Source organism: Pongo pygmaeus, chromosome 1 (assembly GCF_028885625.2).
Source record: "Pongo pygmaeus isolate AG05252 chromosome 1, NHGRI_mPonPyg2-v2.0_pri, whole genome shotgun sequence".
NCBI classification, from domain to species: domain Eukaryota; kingdom Metazoa; phylum Chordata; class Mammalia; order Primates; family Hominidae; genus Pongo; species Pongo pygmaeus.
In genome coordinates, this window is record NC_072373.2 from 100,837,398 (window position 1) to 100,858,352 (window position 20,955).

The following is a 20,955-nucleotide window of genomic DNA, read 5'->3' on the forward strand; positions in this document are numbered from 1 at the left end:
TCTTCTTCAGAGATATATATGTTTTTATATATATATCTTCTTCAGAGATATATATGTTTTTATATATATATCTTCTTCAGAGATATATATGTTTTTATATATATATCTTCTTCAGAGATATATGTTTTTATATAAATATATGTATTTTTATAAAAAATATATAAATATATATATATTTCTGAAGAAACACAACATTGGGTGAGTTCCCTCAAACTTTTCACTAGTCTTGACCACTGCTCTATTTTGGATAGAGATTCTGTGAGGCAAAACCTGAGAATTATCTGCCTGGCTATCAAGAAGATAGCTCCTTGCATTTCTGGGGACAAACACTTTGCTTCAAGGGACTGTTTCCTCCCAGGATTACAAATCTTTTTGTAACCTCAGGAAACATTGCTGATGAAAATCAGGCATGGTGGCTCTGGCCTGTAATCCCAGTGACTCCACGGCTGAGGCAGGAGGATCACTTAAGCCCAGGAGTTCAAGGCTGCAGTGAGCTGTGATGGCACAACTGCACTCCAGCCTGGGCCACAGAGCCAGACACTGTCTCTGAAAGAAAAAGAAAGAAAAACACTGCTGTTGAAACTGCAGCCTCTTTTGCAGCTCAATAAAAAGCTATTTATTCACTGGCTAAGGTTGTAGTAGATAATCACATCACTTTAGATGACATATTTAGCTGAGCAGGGAGATGTATGTGTGGTGGCAAATACCTTTTGTTGCATATACATAAATATTTCCCATGCAGTAGAGACGGGGTTTCACCATGTTAGTCAGGCAGGTCTCGAACTCCTGACCTCAGGTGATCCACCCTCCTCGGCCTCCCAAAGTGCTGGGATTACAGGTGTGAGCCACCAGCCGTCCCGGCGAAGAAGAGAACTTTTATGAGGAGTGTGAGCCTTTTCAAATTCTCAGGCCCAGAGAGGCATTACATTAAGATAGCAACCACATTCTGCTTCCTTTTTGTACAATACTGTATTTGAAAAACAAAAAACCAAACCTACAAGATTCATGAAATTGGACAACTTTCTTTATAACACTACTACTGGTAAAACCAGTAAGGATGGCTGGTTTGCCTCTCTAGTTTCATAGATATGATTTCTTCCTGATATTGAAGGGCTTCCAAATTTAAGTGGAATGCTATTTCACAAAGATAACCAGGTTTGAAAGGAACCAGTTTTCTTTGTAATCCTAAACGTTCTAGTCTGCGAATTAAAAGCCTTTATTTGAAGATGGGTGCACAGGCTTCCAGCTGGCCGCCAGAAGGGTCCGCCGCAGGGCACAGGTTAAGTAGTCACTTCTTTGGGACAGACTAGATGCGGGGTCTCGGCACACCTCCCCAAAGGACAAGGGGGGAGGGAAAGGAGGGACAGGCAGACGTCACTTCCCCCGCCTGCTCCTGCAGCATGTTGATCGGCTGAGTGGCGGAGGGTGGGTGGAAGAACAGAAGGGGACTGGGAAAGGCACTGTGGGTGACATCACCGATAGGGCATTTCTGTGTAGATGAGGCAGCGCAGGGCTGCTGCTTCGCCAGGGAGGATTTCCCATGCTGTAGGAGCAAGTCCAGGACCGCTGGCTGGATGTGAGAGTCCCAGCTGTGTGTTAGGGCTAGGAGGGCTTGGGGTGGTTGGGGATAGGCGGGGGTGGTTCTCGGGGCTAGTGACTCTGTGTGTAAAGGGTGAGGCGTATGGAGCTGTGGCAGGGCGGAGGTATGTGGACTGCCACTTATCTGGCAGGGGAAATCCTATGATTACCAAAGTGATTCGTTCTAAGGTTGAGGCTCATCCATTGCACTCCAGATGTGCTGTTCTCTTGTTGTTTCCCCTAATGTGTGAAGCTCAGCTGCATAACTGAGCTTCACAGTACTTGACTTACTCCAAGACCAGCAATAGATAGAACCCTAGCAGATCCTTGATAACACTGTCTGAAAAGCCAGAGCCCCAAGGAATGAGTTCCAGAGACTGTCTCTACACAGTCCACCCCTAGCACGGATAAGGATAAGAGGAAAAAACAACAAATGCCTTTACTACCTTCTCTTTCCCCCTTACCATTTCTGGTTTTGTAAGTTCCTGATTTCCTTTCAGTGCAGCTGCAAGGTCACCAGCTATGCTTGCGTTGCAAGACCTGTCAGTTTGATTAACTGCCTTTCTGCTTCTGTAAGCCCTCTAGCCTGCCCAGCGAGTTTCGTGCCAGCAAATTCCCATGACGCAGTTCAAACTAGCCAACCCCCTTTCAGAAGAGTGTATAAAAGTCAAACCTTGGCCATGCACGGTGGCTTACGCCTGTAATCCCAGCACTTTGGGAGGCCGAGGTGGGTGGATCACGAGGTCAGGAGACTGAGACCATCCTGGCTAACACAGTGAAACCCTGTCTCTACTAAAAATACAAAAAAATTAGCCAGGCGTGGTGGCAGCCACATGTAGTCCCAACTACTCAGGAGGCTGAGGCAGGAGAATGGCGTGAACCCAGGAGGCGGAGCATGCAGTGAGCCGAGATCATGCCACTGCACTCCAACCTGGGTGACACAGTGAGACGCCGCCAAAAAAAAAAAAAGAAAAAGTCAAGCCCTGTCTTTGTTCAAGGCTCAGGCTTCGGATGTTAATTCACTAGGCCTGAGTGCACTCAAAATGCTCATGTTCCACCCATTGGTCTCTCTGGTCTCCTGATTCCTGCAACAGTAGTGGGGGACTGTGTTCGCACTTTCCCCTGGTCTTTCATGGTATGAATAATAGCTTTTTTTTTTCTCCTATAGTCGCAGGCTTGGTCTCCGTGATTGTATGGTGTGGTCAGCTGTTTTTGTTTTTGTGAGACCTTGTTTTCTTGTTTACTCTCCTGGGACAGATGTCTGTAGTCAATTGTTTCCTTGGGAGGCAAATTTCAGTCTCTGTGGGTAGGTCTCTCACGTTAGCTGTGGTGGTATTTGGCAGGCGGAGCTCAGGGATCTAGGCTTCCCTGCTTTGTAGATTGCTCAATGGTTCCCAGGGCCCACTGGCTTTTAACACCACTTGAAAACCTCAGTGTTTTTCTGCTGTCCTCAGAATCAGCTCTTACACAGCCTCTTTTTGTTTGTTTATCTTTTTCCCTGAGACAGAGTCTCATTGTATCCGGTGGGATCTTGGTTCAAGCAATCCTCCCACCTCAGCCTCTGGAGTAGCACAGGCACGAGCCACCAGGGCTGGTTAATTTCTGTTTTTGTTTTTGTTGTTATTGTTTTGTTTTTTTAAGAGTTGAAGTTTTGCCATGTTGCCCAGGTTGGTCTCCAACTCCTGGACTCAAGTGATCCTCCCTGCCCTGGCCTTCTAAACTGCTGAGATTACAGGTGTGATCCATCACACCCGGACAGCCCCTACTTTTCACCATAGCATTCACGGGAGTTTGTAGGATTTCTGTGCTGGGGGAAATGTGTACTCAGCTCATAGAGCCAAGTAGAAATTGTACTTGGAACTGGTGCCATTGGGTTGTAGACATAACACGCTTGCTCTTTGTATGGGAAGGGCTTTACTGGTGCCCTGGTGCCCCTGTGCAGGGCATCCAGGCCTTCAGGTCAGAATGGCAGTCTCACCTATGTGTCCGTATAATACACAGCAATTCTCCCTGGAATATAAGATGAGAGGTCTTGTGAGGTTCCTACAAGTAAGAAGACAAATTTCCCTGCAGTTTATATTGACAAAATTCAAACTTAATAATAACAGCCCAATCTCTTAGATGACAAGTGTCCTTTACATTGGCTGGAACTTCCCTGCTTGCCTCAGCTCCCCTGTGCAGGTGCAGCCCTTGCTTCCCTCCACACATGTCATTTCCTCCCTGCTTTCTCCAAAAGAGAGAGACAGTGGTTCTGCTGGACCACAGTGCTCAAGGCCTTCCAGGGTGAAAAATCTCAGAATGAGTTGTCCTGTTCTGTCTGTACCTCACAACTGACCTAGAAATGGTCTTTGGGGGAAATGGTCACCAGAGCTGGGGCCTGGGTACTAGGCCAGGTTGCCCCGCAGGAGGGGAAGCACTCAGGGTTAAAGGGGGCCAAGCACCAAGACCTCAGCATCCTCAACCTCCAAAAGGACTTAGACAGATGCAGAAACCGAGACAGGGTTCCTTTTTCAAGGAAAGAGACTTTTGAGGAAGACCCCAGGGCTCTGAGCCAAAATCCAGATTTTTCCCCATCTGCAGCTTAATTCTACCTTAGTTGGTGCAACTTCATCCTTCCCCTACGCTCAGGACAAAAAACAGTTCTTCTATAAGCTGGTCATTCTCTGGCCCCATACATCCTATTGGTCAGAAAATTATGTTTTTTCCTTGGTTAACTGCAGACTTTGGTCTGCACAATCTTTTTCTTTCTTGGTCTGAAAACCACCCAATGGTCTCCAATGTAGCTTTTTTGGATAAACCTGGAAATGGACTCTTCTGGTCTTACAGCTTGAAACTTAATATTTGTTTTATCTGAGTTCCTTCCTCAGGAAACGACCTTCAAGCCTCTCAAAAAAGCTATCAAGGAACTGAAATTCATCCAGACAATGAGATGCTGGGACCCCTCATTCATCATGATTGCTTCCTTGTTCCTCCCTAGTTTCTGTTTTCTTACACATTGTTACATTTCTTCCCTGCCATCTAAACCTCTAGTTTTGATTGGTCCGGGAGATGGATTTGAGACTGAGTTCACATCTCCCCCACTGCAGCACCCTATTAAAGCCCCTTCCTTTGCAAAATCATCTCAGTGATTGGCTTTCTGTGCAGCAAGCAGCAGGAATCCCAGATCTCTGAATGTTGGCAAAGGAGTCTCCTGATAAAGGCAGGATGGATTCTACTGACTGACATCAAAATGATCAGACATTTGAAAGCCTTAACCTCGGGGTCAGGATTTGGGCCACCTTGCACTTTTTCTTTGTGCCTGCCCATCAAAATCAGCCTAGCCAGGCCTGTCTTCAAGGCCCAGGGGTAGGGCCAGATCCTCCTGACGCTTCTTAACGCTTCTCCCACCAAGTCGGCAGCCACCCTTTCCCTGTGACCTGCAGAGAAGCTTCAGGGGGCATTTATTCAATTTGCTAGGAGCCCACGAGGCACAGGTACATGGTGACTCTGTGGTTCCCATTGCGCCCTCCGCCCTCTTTTGTCCTTTTGCTGTCTCCTGCAGGTGGTAACATTCTGGGTGAGCTTGGGTACCAAAGACACCCAGGCAGGGAGCGTAGAGAAGGGCACCAGCCCCTTAGGTCCTGCACATTAGGGATCCCAAAAAGGTCTTGAAGAAACAGAAAGGGAGCATTGGGTGTAGATCAAAGGGAAAGAAAGAAATCCTAGGAGATTTCCTCTCTGAAGGCACCGAGTTCTGGTCTCCATTGGAGACCAAAGCAGATAACTTTGCCCTGACTCCTAGTGAGGAAGCCACGCTTTGTCCTCTCCTGTTTAGTGCTTGATCCTGTAGCACTTGATTGTCTCTCCCGGGCTTTCTATGGATTCCAGAGTTGCAACTGAGAAGTTCGTTTTTAATGCACTTTTACTGAAGTAAGAGTATTTTAGCTCAGGCGCGGTGGCTCATGCCTGTAATCCCAACAGTTTGGGAGGCCAAGGTGGGCAGATTACTTGAGGTCAGGAGTTCGAGACCAGCCTGGCCAACATGGTGAAACTCTGTCTCTACTAAAAATACAAAAATTAGCCGGGTGTGTTGGCACTGGCCTGTAGTCCCAGCTACTCACGAGGCTGAGGCAGGAGAATCCTGTGAACATGGGAAGTGGAAGTTGCAGTGAGCTGATCTCAAAAAAAAAAGTATTTTACAATCTTTTGGCAAAGGAAATGATTTCTGACAGGTTTTGCACTTAAGACATTCAGGTGTGAGGAAAACATGAAAACCGCTATGCTAGGGCAAGCAAATGCTGTTGAGAATGCCTCACAAACACAAATTGCACGTCAGCAGGTAGGTTTGACCCTCAGGTTGGGCACATTTTACTTTAAGTGCACTGTTGGTGGAACTTAAGATGAATCTAGGACATTCACAATGTATGTATGTGTGTGTGTGTGTATATATATGAGAGACAGGGTCTTGCTATCTTGCCCACACTGGTCTCCAACTCTGGGCCTCAAGTGATCTTCCTGTGTCTGCCTCCCAAAGTGCTGGGACTATAGGCATGAACCACCTTGTCCAGCCTATTTTAATGTTTTTAATTTAAATACACATTCCAAAAATTGTATAACAAGTACAGGAAGCCCACTTTATGCCAGTTTTACAAAAACAAAGTGGCAACATCCTAAAGTACTGAAAGAAATAAAGTTTTCCTAGAATTCTATGTCAAAATGAAAAATCTTTCCAGAATGTGACTGAAATGAGGACATTTAAAGACATACAAAAAATGAAGGAATTCAGCAACCCACACTGCAAGAAATGCAAAAGGATTCCTCCAGGCCTAAGGATAAGGAAACCAGACAGAAAACTGGATCTACTCAAAGAAATGGAGACTACTGGAAATTGGTATGTACATAGTTAAATATATATGTTCTTATTATATAAATCTTTTAAAATAATTTGACCGATTAAACAAAAGCAATAATAATGGATTCTGGGGTTTGTAACATGTCTAAAATCAAATTACATAACAACACTAGCATAATGGCCAGAAGGGGAGGTATAATGTCACTTGATGGCACTGATAAAGACGTATTCTGGAAACCCGAAAGCCATCACTGAAAAAGCAAAAGCAGGGAAAGAAGCTAGGGAGCTGTGGACCGGACGAAAGAAAGAGTTATAGATAATAAGCCAAGAAAGGAAAGAAAATGGAATGATATAAAAACCATGTAAACACTATGCTGGAGCAACTGCTCTCCAGGCCTCTACCCTATAGAAATACACCAGTGGCCAATGAGAAGTGTACAAGAATGATGACTGCAGCGTTATTTGTAACCATAAAATAATAGAGCCAATGTACTTTCAAAGATATATGAAAAGGGTTTTATTTATTTAACAAACACAAACAATTGTACAAACAAAGGAAGCAAGTCCTTTGCCAAAAGAAACACAGAGGGTCATGATGATGCTACTCCTCCAGGGATTTCAGGGTTCCCAGATGCCTAGTTTTCTGTCTAGTTCTTCTGGAAGATGTTATTCTTGGGGAGCTATTCTGTGTTCTCTCTCAATTTTCCCCTCAGTTCCTCCCTATTCTGCTTCAACAACAACAACAAAAAACAATTCTCACCTCCAGAAGATCCAGCCTGTGCCTCTGCAAGAGGCTTTCAGGAGGTCTGGATGTCTGGTCTACCCCTCCCCGGCGGCTTCTTTCCCTGCTTTTACTTTTCCCTTCCCCCGCTCCTGCCCTTCTGCCTCAGGACCCAACCACCGCCCAGCTGAACCCCGGGGATGCCGAGAAATCAACGTGAATAAACGCTTTGAAAAAAGAACTTCCCCATGGAAAAATCTCATGATTTCTATTCTTGGGGTTCTTCAAGCGACTAAAAGCTAAAAGCGACGATGGCCCCCGGGAGGTCGAGGCTGCAGTGAGCCGTGTTTGCACCACTGCTCTCCAGCCTGGGCGACCAAGCGAGACCCCATCTCAAAAGCAAAACAAAACTTCCCCGTGGAAAAATATTTCATGATTTCCATTTTCAGGGCCCTTCAAAGGACTAAAAGCTAAAGGGGCGATGGATTAATTCAACAAGTCCTAGTCGTGCGCCCTGGTGAGTGCCAGACCCTGCTCGCCGCGAGGGGACCCACGAGCGACCCTCACCACAATCCCTGCTCTGCTGGAGCCCCGGTGCGGGACACAGGACGGAAGATGGCAGCGGAAGTTCCGCAGCGGCCTCGAAAGTGACTGGGCAGGATGGGCAGAGGCTCCCTCACTGGGTGAATGCTGCGCAAAGAACGGGAAGGGCCATCCTGGGAGCCCACTGGGCATTCAGCTTCCCTTAGGCCCCCAGGCGGCTCAGGTCCAGGTCGGGGCTGGGGCGTTTCCGGGGGCTTATAAAGCAGGCTAGGGGCAAGGTCGTCCTGGTTCCAGAATCTCCCAACCTGCGGGTCTCCAACGAGACCAACACGATTCACCACTGTAATCTCTCTGGTTTTCCAAGGCCTTGCACAGTCCTACTGTCTGGTGGGCTCTGAGGATGGGAGGGTTGGGGAGTGTTTGGTGAGTGCATCCTTCCTATAGCGCCCAGAAGAAGGTACACTACGTGTCTCTGTGGCACAATCGGTTAGCGCCTTCGGCTGTTAATCTAAAGGTTGGTGGCTAGAACCCACTGAGGGATGGCTGCTGCTCCAAGCCTGCTCCAGACTTTTTTTTTTTCTGAGACAGAGTCTTGCTCTGTCGCCAGGCTGGAGTGCAGTGGGGCGGTCTCGGCTCACTGCAACCTCCGCCTCCCGGGTTCAGGCGATTCCCTTGCCTCAGCCTCCCGAGTAGCTGGGACTACAGGCGCGCGCTACCCCGCCCGGCTAATGTTTTGTATTTTAGTAGAGAGAGAGGTTTCACCTTATTGGCCAGGATGGTCTGGATCAGCTGACCTCGTGATCCGCCCGCCTCGGCCTCCCAAAGTGCTGGGATTACAGGTGTGAGCCACTGCGCCAAGCCGCCTGCTCCAGCTTTTAAAGCGTTCATGCATTATCGATCACTAGATAAACGGGGGAGATTATATCTTCCCAGAGTCCTAAGCCACTAGGGTTGTGTCTCTGTGGCACAATCAGTTGTCGCATCCGAAAGACCTAGCTAACTTTTGTATTTTTGTAGAGAAAGGGTTTCATTATGTTGCCCAGGCTGGTCCCCAAACTCCTGGGCTCAGGCACCTCCGAGGTCTCCCAAAGTGCTAGGATTACAGGCATGAGCCACTGCACCCGGCCTTATATAATGCTTCTAATTTCAGCACATTCAGCAAACTTATCTTCTGTGGGAAAGGTACCAAATCATATTCCAATTTATTTCTCAACTCTAATAATGACCTTTTCTTCATTTACTTGCCGACACAACAAATTTTCTCCCCCCCTCCCTTTTTTTTTGAGACTACGTATCACTCTGTCACCCAGGATGGAGTGCAGTGGCGTGATCTCAGCTCACTGCAAACTCACCGCCCATCCCTGCCACCCTGGCTCTAGTGATCCTCCAGAATAGCTGGAACTACAGATGTGCACCATCAAATCCTACTTCTTTTTTTTTTTTTTTTTTTTGAGATAGGGTCTTGCAATGTTGCCTGGGTTGGCCCCAGGAACCCCAACTTCTGGGCTCAGGAGATTCGCCTGCCTCAGCTTCCCATAGTGCTGGGATTTCAGGTGTGAACCACCACACCTGGCTTAACAAACTTTCTATACATGTGCCCATAATATTATTTTCTTTCCTTTTTTTTTTTTTTTTTTTTTTTTGAGACACAGTCTTGCTCTGTCTCCCAGGCTGGAGTGCATTGGAGTGATCTCAGCTTACAACCCTGTACCATCACACCAGCTAATTTTTGTATTTTTAGTAGCCTTTTTGTATTTTTTGAGCCTTGGAGGTCAAGAGGTCAAGGCTGTACTGAGCTGTGATCTTGCCACTGAACTCCAGCCTGGGAGACAGAGTGAGTCCCTGTCTCAAAAAGTAATTATAATAAAAATAAAAAGTACAAAATCAAACAAAAAATTGTCACATCTCTCTGAAATGACAGTGGTAGACACCATGATGCTACTGGAAAGTTGAAAGAAAAACACTCCCTCCTGCTATCAGGATCCAACCGGCCCTCTTGCTCTAAATTTCTGACGCATGATTTAAATGTTCAAAAGCTGATGTACTCAAATTATAGCACACTTACCTGTTCTGCACCAGCATTTATTTTTGTCTCTTGAAAAGATCACCATCCATGGCCCTATAAATGTCTAAGGGCATGGAATGATGAAGTGCAATGTCATTATTGTTATGTATTTCTCATCATTTTACTTCTGAGAAAACTAATTTCATGGTATTCTGAGGACTAGAGATGATTCAACAAGTGACAGCAGCTGTAGACTTAACTGAGGCCTCTCTCTCTCTCTCTTTTTTTTTTTTTTTTGCCATTCTATGATGCCCTTTTTCTTTTTTTTCTTTCTTTTTTTCTTGTTTGAGACTGAGTCTCACTCTGTCACCCAGGCTGGAGTGCAGTGGTGTGATCTTAGCTCAGTGCAGCTGTGAACTCCCAGGCTCAAGCAATTCTCCCACCTCAGCCTCCTGAGTAGCTGGGACTAAGGTGTGTGCCACTACACCTGGCTAATTTGTGTATTTTTTGTGGAGATGGGGTTTTGCCAAATTGCCCAGGCTGGTCTCGAACTCCTCGACTCAAGCAATCTACCCACCTTGGCCTCCTGAAGTTCTGGGATTACAGGTGTGAGTCACCGTGTCTGGTTGTAATGCCCTTTCAATTGGACTTGTGGGCATTCTTAAAAATTCCTTAGTGAGGTGGCTCCTTTCCTTCTCTGTCCCCTGCCTGGGATAGGACTATCTGGGAATGAGCCTTTCTGGCAAAGAGGGACACCTTGACTGAGCTTTTGATCATCAATGCTTTCAAGAAGAAAGATTTTTTAAAAAGTTTTTATCTGAGGAATGTGAGCCCTTTCAAGTGATCAGGCCCAGAGAGATGTTAAATCGAGAGAGAAACCCCTTTTGAGCTATGTATTCATCTGTTGAAACTGCTTGATATCGCCTCAAGTAGCTGTAAATTATCCTAATAATGCCACACCTAACACTATACCCCATACCCTATAACTTAACAACATATAGCCAATCACCAATCAATGTTATTTCTGTAAACCAATGAGAATTCCTGACAGGCACCTTTCTATCAGCCTACTGTCTGTCCCCGCTTTTGACTTTTAAAAACCTGCTTGTGATAAAGGCCAAAGGGAGTTCAGATCCAAGGTTCCTTGGGTGTGAGTCTTCCAGGCAGCTGTCTTCATGTTGGCTCAAGTAAACTCTATATTATATTTTGTGCTTCAGCCTCTTTCTTTTAGGTCAACATGTTCAACAACACTCAAATGAATAAATAAGTTAATGTATATTCATACAAAGTAAGACACACAGAAACAAATAACCATATGAATAAGGTGAAAAATTCATAGACATAAGACTGAGTGAAAGAAGTCAAACCTATGCCTCTGCTTCTGAAACCACCTTTGAAAAATTATAACTGGGACAATTATCACGGTGAAAGAGATCTGATCTGATTCTATCTTGTTTCTAACATCCAAGCTGTCCTTGTTCATTCCTGGGCTCAGACCAAAATAACTTTGGGGGGAACTTAGTTTACGGTTTAGCTGTGAAACAAAGATGATAATATCCCCTTTGCTGCCTGGGGACTAGACTGCCTTTGCAGGACTAACAAATTAGCCATGAGATTAGAAATTATGGTTTAGGAGTCATGTAGCCTCTGGCTGCAAGATTCTAAACCTCCCCAAATTGTTCCTGGAGATCACATCATTATTGGAAAACCTAAGATCAGTGCTTGAGATATTTTGCCGACCCTGCACTCAGTGGATCAGCTGGCACCAGCTAGACTGATAACCTGGCTCATCTGGTCTTGTGGCCCCCATGCATGAACTGACCCAGCACAAGACAACAGCTTCCGCTCCCTGTGATTTCATCTCTGACCTGACCAATCAGAACTCCCAACTCACTGGCCCCCATCCACCAAATTATCCTTAAAAACTGGTCCCGGAATGCTTGAGGAGACTGATTTGAGTAAAAATAAAAGTCTGGTCTCCCACACAGCCAGCTCTGTTTAAATAACTCTTTATTGCAATTCCCCTGTGTCAAAAAATTGGCTCTGTCTAGGCAGCAGGCAAGGTGAACCTGTTGGGCAGTAACATTCCCCTCCCAAAACCCACTACACAGTGTATGACTCAGTTTATATGAAAGTACAGGGCAGGAAAAACTTGCCTGATAGATTTGCAGAAACGGGGTGGAAACCATAAATCTGCAGAGTATTGTCAGAGTTTGGTGTTGTAGCCTACATATTAAAAGTAATCAGTTAAACACCTGAAATAAAATTTCCCCAAAATATTTTTGCCACATTTGGATGACTTTCTTTCTGTCTTTGCAGCATATAAAGTGTTAACATGAGTTAAGCGCTAAGATCTAGAGAAGGCAGTGAAGAGATGGCAAAACGACTCCAGCACCATGCCTGAGTGTCCAGTATGCTCTGCTGGGGCAGCACATTTTTGTACATTGCTGTATTTGAAAAAAACCCTACAAGATTCATGAAACTGGACAGCCGTCTTTATAACACTCCTAGTGATAAAACAAGTAAGGATGGCTGGTTTGCAGCCGTCTGAGCAGCCTCTCTAGTTTCATAGATACGGTTTCTCTCTGATATTGAACGACTTCCAATGTCAAGCGGCATGCTACATCACAAGGATAACCGTATGTGAAAAGAACCAGTTTTCTTTGTAATCCTAAACTTTCTAGTTTCGCATTAAAAGCCATTATTCGAAGAAGAGCGCCCAGGTTCCAGCTGGCCGCCAAAGGGGTCCTTGGCATCACAGGCTAAGAACCTACTTCTTTGGGAGAGACCAGGGGCGGGGAAGGGAGGGAAAGGAGATAGAGGCAGGTGTCACTTCCTCCGCCGGCTCCTGCAGCGGGTTGGTGGGCTGAGTGGCGGAGTGTCGGGCGGAAGAGCAGATGGGCACCGGGAAAGGCGCTGTCGGTGACATCACGGATAGCGCCATTCCTATGTAGATGAGGCAGCTCAGGGGCTGCTGCTTCCCACGAAGGATTTCTCCTGCTTTGGGAGCAAGTCCAGGACCGCCGGTTGGACGTGAGAGTCCCAGCTGTGTGTCAGGGCTAGGAGGGGTCCGGGTGGCATGGGGCGGGGTGGGGTTGGGGGTGCGGGTGCGCGGGGCAAGTGACCGTGTCTGTAAAGGTTGAGGCGTATGGAGCTGTGGCAGGGCGGAGGTGTGTGAACTCATACTTACCTGGCAGGGGAGATAGCATGATCCCTAAGGTGGTTTTTCTCAGGGGGAGGTTTTTCCATTGCACTCCGGATGTGTTGACCCCTGCGATTTCCCGAAGTGTGGGAAACTCGACTGCATAATTTGTGGTAGTGGGGGACTGTGTTCGCGCTTTCCCCTGAATTTTCTAGTGCAAAAAGCAGGTTGTATGCAAAAGTCTACTTCTCGCTTTTTTTTTGCAGTATAATTTTGGTGGTGGTGTGTTGTTCTTACAGCCGGATAGCAGGGAAACAGGAAGTAACATGTCTCCATACTTCCTGACGGAGAAATAAGCTTCAGGCGTTGTGTTCCTGTTTAACACAAGCTAAGCAGCGCGAAGGCCGCACAGCTCCTTCCTTTCAACATGAGGCTGCTTTTTGCAGAGATTGGTCCATAGTCTCCAGTCTGTTGGGGTCTCACGCTCTGTAAAAATCTTCGTGTTTTTCCCTATCCCCCAATCACCTTTTACACAGCCTCTGCTTCTAACCGCAGCACCCTCAGGAGTTTGTAGGATTTGTGTGCTAGCGGGGAATGTGTTCTCACCTGGTAGAGCCAGGTACAAACTACGCAGACGGGCGCTGTTCTTTGGGAAGAAAGCAGGGCCTTTGGGGCTCTTAGTGTCCCCGTTGGGTTGTAGACATAACACGCTTACTTTGTGGAGGGGAACGGGTCTGCGGGCGCCCAGGGGCCCTAACGCAATTCATCCCGAGACCCGCAGGTCAGAACCGCAGTCTCATCTGTCTTGGCGAAAATGCGCTGCGATCCTCCCTGAAATATAAGGCGGGAAATTTTATGAGGAGCCGGGTCCACTATCTCCTGCCGTTTAGATATCTAGTCTTTCTTCAGACTTCATTTAAGCGACAGCTTCTTGTTTGATATCTCGCTTCCACATCCTACATCCATTGCCAGGCAGCTTTCTAGATAGCACCCCGACCCATCCTTCCCACCCCCAAGCCGCCTCTTTCTATCTCTGGCGCCAGTGTCCTCCCCCTCCCTCTTTCTTCAGGCCCTCGCTTATCACCTTCATGGACAGGAAATACTTAGCTCTCTCTCAACCTGCGTTTTGCACCAGACACGCATCAGTACCCTGGCAAATTCGGACGTTTCCTTAATACCCCTTCTCAAATGGCATTGTAAGTTCATCTCTTTTTAACTCCCAGAAGTATCTAATTGGTTTTGTCCCTGCACTACATGAGCACAAGAATTCCACTACAGAAGAAAACCCCAGGCCTAGTGATGGCGGTTCTGGGCATTTTGCCAGCCTCTCCCAGGGTGTGTTTTCTGACCCCACCCACTTCTGATCTGTAATGTCCTGGTCAATAGAAACTACCTGGCCCAAACGGAAAAGGCAAGGAGGACCACGGCAGGAAGGCCTATGGCGTCCCCTGGTGGCTACCCTGGGGACGGCACTCATAGATCCGCATGTCCCGAGAAGCCTCTGCCATCCCAAACCGGGCGCGGTGCAGAAACCCGCGGCTCCAAAGAAAACCGGCTAGAACGCACAGGACGCCCAGCGAGTGTTCAGGACACTGAGAGTGGAAGCCGTACTTCCTACGGACTGATCTAGTTTGATGAAGACGAGCCATTTACTTCTAACCCCAGCAGCGGACATTGCCTTGCTCAAATATAAAATATATGAACCAAGACTGAAAACAACTTTCATTGCGTTACTGATGAGCAAAAGGGTTTTTAGAATGTTTAAGAAACGTCCCTTGTTTCGGGACCGTCATCACTAACGTATGCTTGGGATTCCTCATCGAGGAGTTTCTGAGCAAAAGGAGCCCACCAATCCAGTGGCTGAGAACGGCTTGGATATTGGCTTCCAGGCGCATCAGAAATACTGAGGTTCTGACAAAGACGTGAGCTTCTGTCTGCCTTTGGGAAGGCCTTCTTCCAGTCCTGGCGCTGCCACTTGCCTTCTGTTTGACCTTGGGCCAGGTCCTTCAATTTGCTAGGCTTCAAGTTGGAAAGTGTTACAGGAAAATAATAATATAAAGTACTTCTTAGAGTTATTGCACAGATTACAGAAGATAGTCTAATAGTACAACTAGCATGGTGTGTGACTTACATTAAGGATTTGCTGATAGGAAACAATATCCCAGATAAAGTTTCTTCCCCTTAATTATGAAATATAAGAAAGGAAATTGTGTAGACTTCTGCTTCAGGCCTCAACTTTTTTCAAAAAACATTTGAATGAATTTTGCAGTTGTGAAGGTGACATCCTTTTACAAAATAAGTTAATACTAAAGAATGACAAATGGAATTTACAAAACATATATTCACAAAAAGAACTTGTTCTTAGCAGCTTTGTTTACAATAGTCCCGAAACTGGAAACGGTTCATATGCATCAAGAGGTGAATGACCTATTGTGATATATTCACCCAGGGGAAGATGGGACAAATTATGGAAACATGAGATAGGATGGGTGAATCTCAAAAACGTCATGCTGAGTGATGAAAAGAGTGCATCGTGTGTGGCGCCATCAAGCTGAATTTCTAGAACAGGTGAAACTAACCTGTATAGTGACAGAAACTACATCATTGATTGCTGGGTTCAGGGAGTCGAGGGGACTGACTACAAAGGGCACAAAAGGACCTTTTGGAGTAATAGACATGTCATCAAAGTTGAAATGGATGCATTGTACCATATTCAACCAATGCCTTAATCAATTTGATTGTAAAAAGTAATAAGAAAACCACTGCAGGCTGCAGGCTGCGTGCGGTGGCTCATGCCTGTAATCCTAGCACTCTGGGAGGCTGAGGCAGGCGGATCACCTGAGGTAAGGAGTTTGAAACCAGCGGGCCAACATGGTGAAACCTCATCTCTACTAAAAATACAAAAAAAAAAAAAAATTTTAGCTGGGCGTGGTGGCGGGTGCCTGTAATCCCAGCTACTCGGGAGGCTAAGGCAGGAGAATCTCTTGAACCTGGGAGGTGGAAGTTGCAGTGAGCTGAGCTGGCGCCACTACACTCCAGTCTGGGTGACAGTATGAGTGATGCCACGCTAAAAAAAAAAAAAAAAAAAAAAAAAGTAAAGAAAAGAAAAAGAAAAAGGCCGGGTGCAGTGGCCCATGCCTGTAATCCCAGCACTTTGGGAGGCCGAGGCAGACGGATCACGAGGGCAAGAGATCGAGACCATCCTGGCCAACATAGTGAAACCCCATCTCTACTAAAAATACAAAAATTAGCTGGATATGGTGGCGCACACCTGTAGTCCCAGCTACTTGGGAGGCTGAGGCAGGAGAATCGCTTGAACCTAGGAGGCAGAGGTTGCAGTGAGCTGAGATCGTGCCACTGCACTCCCGCCTGGGCGACAGAGAAGACTCAGTCTCAAAAACAAAACAAAACAAAACAAAAAAACAAGAAAAAAAGGAAAACCACTGCAAATCATAATGGCTTCTACTTAATTTAATGTACGTTTAGCTTTAGAAGATTCCTTTAGAAAAGTGTCTCTCTAAATGTGACTGAGAGTTCAGGAATTCCTTCATTTGTGTTTCTGTCTCTGTCTTCAGTTAAATTCATGCACTATTAAATGGAATATTTGTAAAATAAAAATACAGTCTAAGCTCAATTTTACAAAAGCATATATGTATATGGATATATATAAATATATAACTCATATATATATATATATATAGCTTTCTTTATTGTTCCATTTTTTCTTTTGTGGGTGCATGGGGCGGGGGACAGTCTACCTAAAATATACATTCTCTCTGTAGATATACCAGAAGAACATGACTCAATGTGTGTTGCCCTAATGTTAACAAAAGTTATTTTGAACTTAAGGTGATCAGAAATTTTATGTATCTGTACTTTTTCTGTATTGGTGGTATGGTCTATGCTAAGCATGTATAATTTTTTTTAAATGAGAGTAACTTTAAAATTGGAAGAAAAATATGTACATATGTGAACAGTACTTTGCTAATATGGATAACTGGTTATCTTCTTCTTTCTGTATCTTTCATATTTTTAAATGGAAAAACTCAATGACCTGGAAGTGAAAGGACAGATTAGATATGGAAGGGGTATGGGGCAGGTGAGAGGAAAATGTAACGGAAGGACAAACCCAGTTCTGGCAGGACCATGTTTAAGTTGAAGGTTTCTGGGGAGCATTTGTTGGGATAAGAAGGAAATGGGAGAGGCAGGAGACATGAAAATATTTAGGACAGTGTATTGCCTGTCTTATCATTCCTCCTCCTTTTGTGTTTCTTCAAAGGAAATACACAGACTTACATTTCTTTTCAAGCATGCTTACAATTTGTGTTTATCTTTTATTAGTGTAATTGCCTGCTAGGTTTATCTTGCTGGTTGCCCAGAAAAGCCAATGGAGCTGAGCACAGCAGGCTTTCTACAATAGAGAAAAAATTTAATAAATGCAAAGGCAGCTGAAGGACCAGGACAGGGGTTTATTATTACTCAAATATGCCTCCCCCCAAATTCAGAGACTAGGGTTTTTTGTTTGTTTGTTTTTTTGGATAGTTTGGCAGGCAGGGGGGCTAGGAAATGGGCAAAGCTGATTGGTTGCGCTGGGGATGAAATCACAGTGTCAGAGCTTGTTTACAGCACTGAGTCAGTCCCTGGGTGAGGGCCACAGGACCAGATGAGCCAGTTTACTGTTCTGGGTGTGCCAGCTAGTCCATCATAAGGCAGGGTCTGAAAAATACCTTGAACACCCTGTCAAATCTTAGGTTTGACACTAATACTGTTATATAAAGGCACAGTTGGGGAGCTTAGGAATCATGTGGCTTCTGGCTGCATGGCTCCTGAGCCATAATTTCCAATCTCGTACCTGATTTGTTAGCTTTGCTAAGGAGGTCTGATCCCCAAGAAAGGAAGGGGTTTGTCTCAGGAATGGGCAATCATCTCTGTTTCAGACTTAGACTTGGAACTAAACTCCTCTCATAGTTAGCCTGGCCTTTGCCCAGGAATGCACAAGGGCAACTCAGAGGTTAGAAGCAAGATGCAGTCAGTTAGGTCAGATTTCTTTCACAGTCATAGTTTTCCTATGTCAGGTTTTTCTCACTGTCATAATTTTTGCAAGGGTGGTTTTGTTAGGAGCAGTAGAAATGCAGTGGTTCTGAGAATGTCTTCTGGAGACAGGCTGCCTTCACTTCAAATTCCTGCTTTCAAATCCTCCTTTGCTGGCTGAGTGACCCTGGGCAGGTCACTTAACATCTTTGTACATCTCAGTTTTCTCATATGGAAGATGAAGGTGATGGTGTGACCTCTGCCTGAGGTAAGGACTAAATGAGTAAACATATGCACACTCATCAACTGTGTGTGACATGTGGCACTTTGTGATTCAGGCACGGTTGATGATGTGCATATGTTACTCATGTGCATGTTAGCTCTTGTATTTTGCCTGCAACACTGCACAAAGAGCAGATGTGATGAAAACCGGTTGCATGGAAGTTATAGCAGTGATACTTTACAGTGGCCATGCACCCTCCCAGGGAGACTGCAGCAATCCTTTCACCAGCAGTAACCTCCTGGGCTGGGAGATCCCAGGAAGGCCCCTCAATCTCCAGCAGGTTTGACCCTCAAGGAGCTTCAGGGAATGAGCTAGAGAAGTATTTCTATCTGGGGGGAACTGGGAGTTTATTAGCTCATCTGTTCAGCTCATCCAAAGGGGAATAATGATTCAATTTCTTGCTTCAAATCTGCCCCAATAAAATTTTTATAGTTTTACAGTGGAAGACATTTGTACATGTAGGGGAGGAAATATGACTTTTCCTCACCCAGCCTAGGTTCACTGCTGAGACCCTTATAGCAAAACACAGACTAATAAGAGAAGAGCATATGTATGTATTTAATGTAAGTTTTACATGACAGGAGCGCCTTCCAAAGAAAATGAAGGCCCATGGAAACAGCTAAACCTCAGCTTTTTGTTTGTTTGTTTGCTTTTTAAGAGTAGTTTTATTGAAGAATGGATAGTCATGGAGAAGTATGATAAGACAATAAAAGTATGATCTAACAGTAACAAACTGGGGAAAACATGGCCAGACCTCTTTGTTCAGGCTCTTCTCTGTGTCACTGTGTCTTCACACTCCAGGATGCACGTTTCCTCTGGGTACAGAGAGGGCACATCTCACCTAAGAGTCTTACAATCGACTTCAGGGAAGAAGGGCAAGGGGAGGGTGACAGTGACCTTCCTGCTTCTGTTGTTTACTCAAATTCCTTTAGCATAAAATATTCAATACCCCAAGATGTTATATTTTGGAGTAGCATGTCCTGAACCCCATCATGCACATGCAACAATACCCAGAATCTTTGAAGAGTGATGACTACAAAATATTTAAATTCAAAATACAAATGACGGCCAAGTGGGTTGGCTCATGCCTGTAATCCCAGCAGGGAGGTTCAGGGAGGCCCAGGCAGGCAGATCACCTGAGTTCTGAAGTTCGAGAGCTGCCTGGCCAAAATGGTGAAACCCTGTCTCTACTAAAAATACAAAAATTAGCACACCTGTTGTTCCAGCTACTTTCAGGGGGTGGGGAACGGGTGGGCTGAGGATCAACTGAAACAATATCATGTTTACAAATGATTTTTTTTTCCTGTAAGGCTAGTCAAGTGAAGCAGTGGAAGTGGAGAAGAAAAAAAAGAAACCTGTAACTGGTTGTGATCAATTATTTGTAAACAGGAATGAATTTTTTATGCACTATACTCTGTTATCAAAGTTACATATGCTGCAAAGCTGGTGGTGAACAGCAGTGCCCTGGTCCCTTCCTACACTTATCTGTAGGGATAACAATTTTTAATGCATACAGCCAACCTCTACATAAATATTGTTACTCTTTGACTGTCCAATTTTCCATCCCAGGCCCTGCAGTCCAGCCTGCAAGGGGAAACGGAGTTTGTTTTTCCTTACCTGCCAGTCCACTCCAAGGAGCCAAGAAGGCGTCCTCTCACCCCCCCTCCCCCAGCTCGTCCTCCAAACTGAGCCCCTCAAAGACTGCGGTGTTTTCAGTCCTTCGTAACCGCTCTCAGCCCCAAAATATGAAAATCAGAGCGATGCTCCTGAGCCCCTGGAGTGACATCTTAGTTCGCTCCCAAGACCCATCAGGAACCTCATCCCGAGTGCTCTGAAGCGCAGGAGAAAACATTTTAAACTCTGGTAGCGTCCTAAGGCGTCTTCTCCTTGGGGCAGGGTCCTGACGGGACGAGGGGGAGCCCCACCGTCAGAGACTTGCCCCTCAGAGCTGCTCAGGCTCCTCTTCCCCGTGGTCCTGCGGGAGCTCAGCCTGGGCGGCCGAAGATCAGAACCCGCGCTCCCAGCCCGCGCTCCAGCCGGTGCTCCCAGCCCGCGCGGATCTCTCTTTCCGGCTGAGATCTTGGGAGGAAAGAATGAAATTTCCCGGAGTCAGGTTCCAAAGCTAAGTGAAACAGCGACTTTTAGGGCCCGCAATAGAGACGTAGGAGCTAGAAATTCGGCATAAAAATCTGAATATGAAGAACAGAATAAATTAACATTCGGAATTGGATGGGCCTTGCGAATAAAGCAGTGCTACTCCCAAGTTAGGTCTCCAACCATCGATCGTAAACTGAGACACAATCTCCAATGACTGAGCTAACCCCATCAAAATTTCTCACGCCACCTTTTACTTACCAAAATGACAATGGATGCGATTATGAGATTTCCCGGATGAAAGGAATCTCGGGGTCTAGGATCGAGGGGCGGCAGCCTTTTTAGTGGAGGAGACCTCTCACCCCGAGGCCCAGGGTCGCCCTGAGAGGGGATGAGGACTTGCTGGGTCGCTGGGTCCCTGGCGGGGGGAGTCCGGGCCTCCGATTGCTGGGTGCCAGGAGGCTGGCCCTGAAAGGGGACCCTCCAGGCTCGGTGACCCCGAATGGATGATTCGGCGATTTCGCTGTGGTCCGGGCCACTGTGAGAACCCGGTTTCTGGGACCCCGAACACCGAAGACGGGATGAGGAGCGCGGGGTGCATCGCGAGGCTCAGACAGAGGGAGTAGAAGGGACACGGAGGCTCGTAGCGCAGAGCTTCTGAACATCAACAGAATTCCCATTCCATTTAGGGAGTAAAACACGGCCTTGCCGTCCTAATTAAACAGAA

The 20,955-nt window shown here is 46.0% G+C and overlaps 1 non-coding gene across 1 annotated transcript; it reads left to right on the forward strand.

Moving 5' to 3' along the window:
• Positions 1-12,860: 12,860 nt before the first annotated feature.
• Positions 12,861-13,025, forward strand: LOC129028594 (U1 spliceosomal RNA). The gene has a single exon (XR_008499367.1). It is a non-coding gene; the product is annotated as a U1 spliceosomal RNA (small nuclear RNA).
• The last annotated feature ends 7,930 nt before the right edge of the window (positions 13,026-20,955 follow it).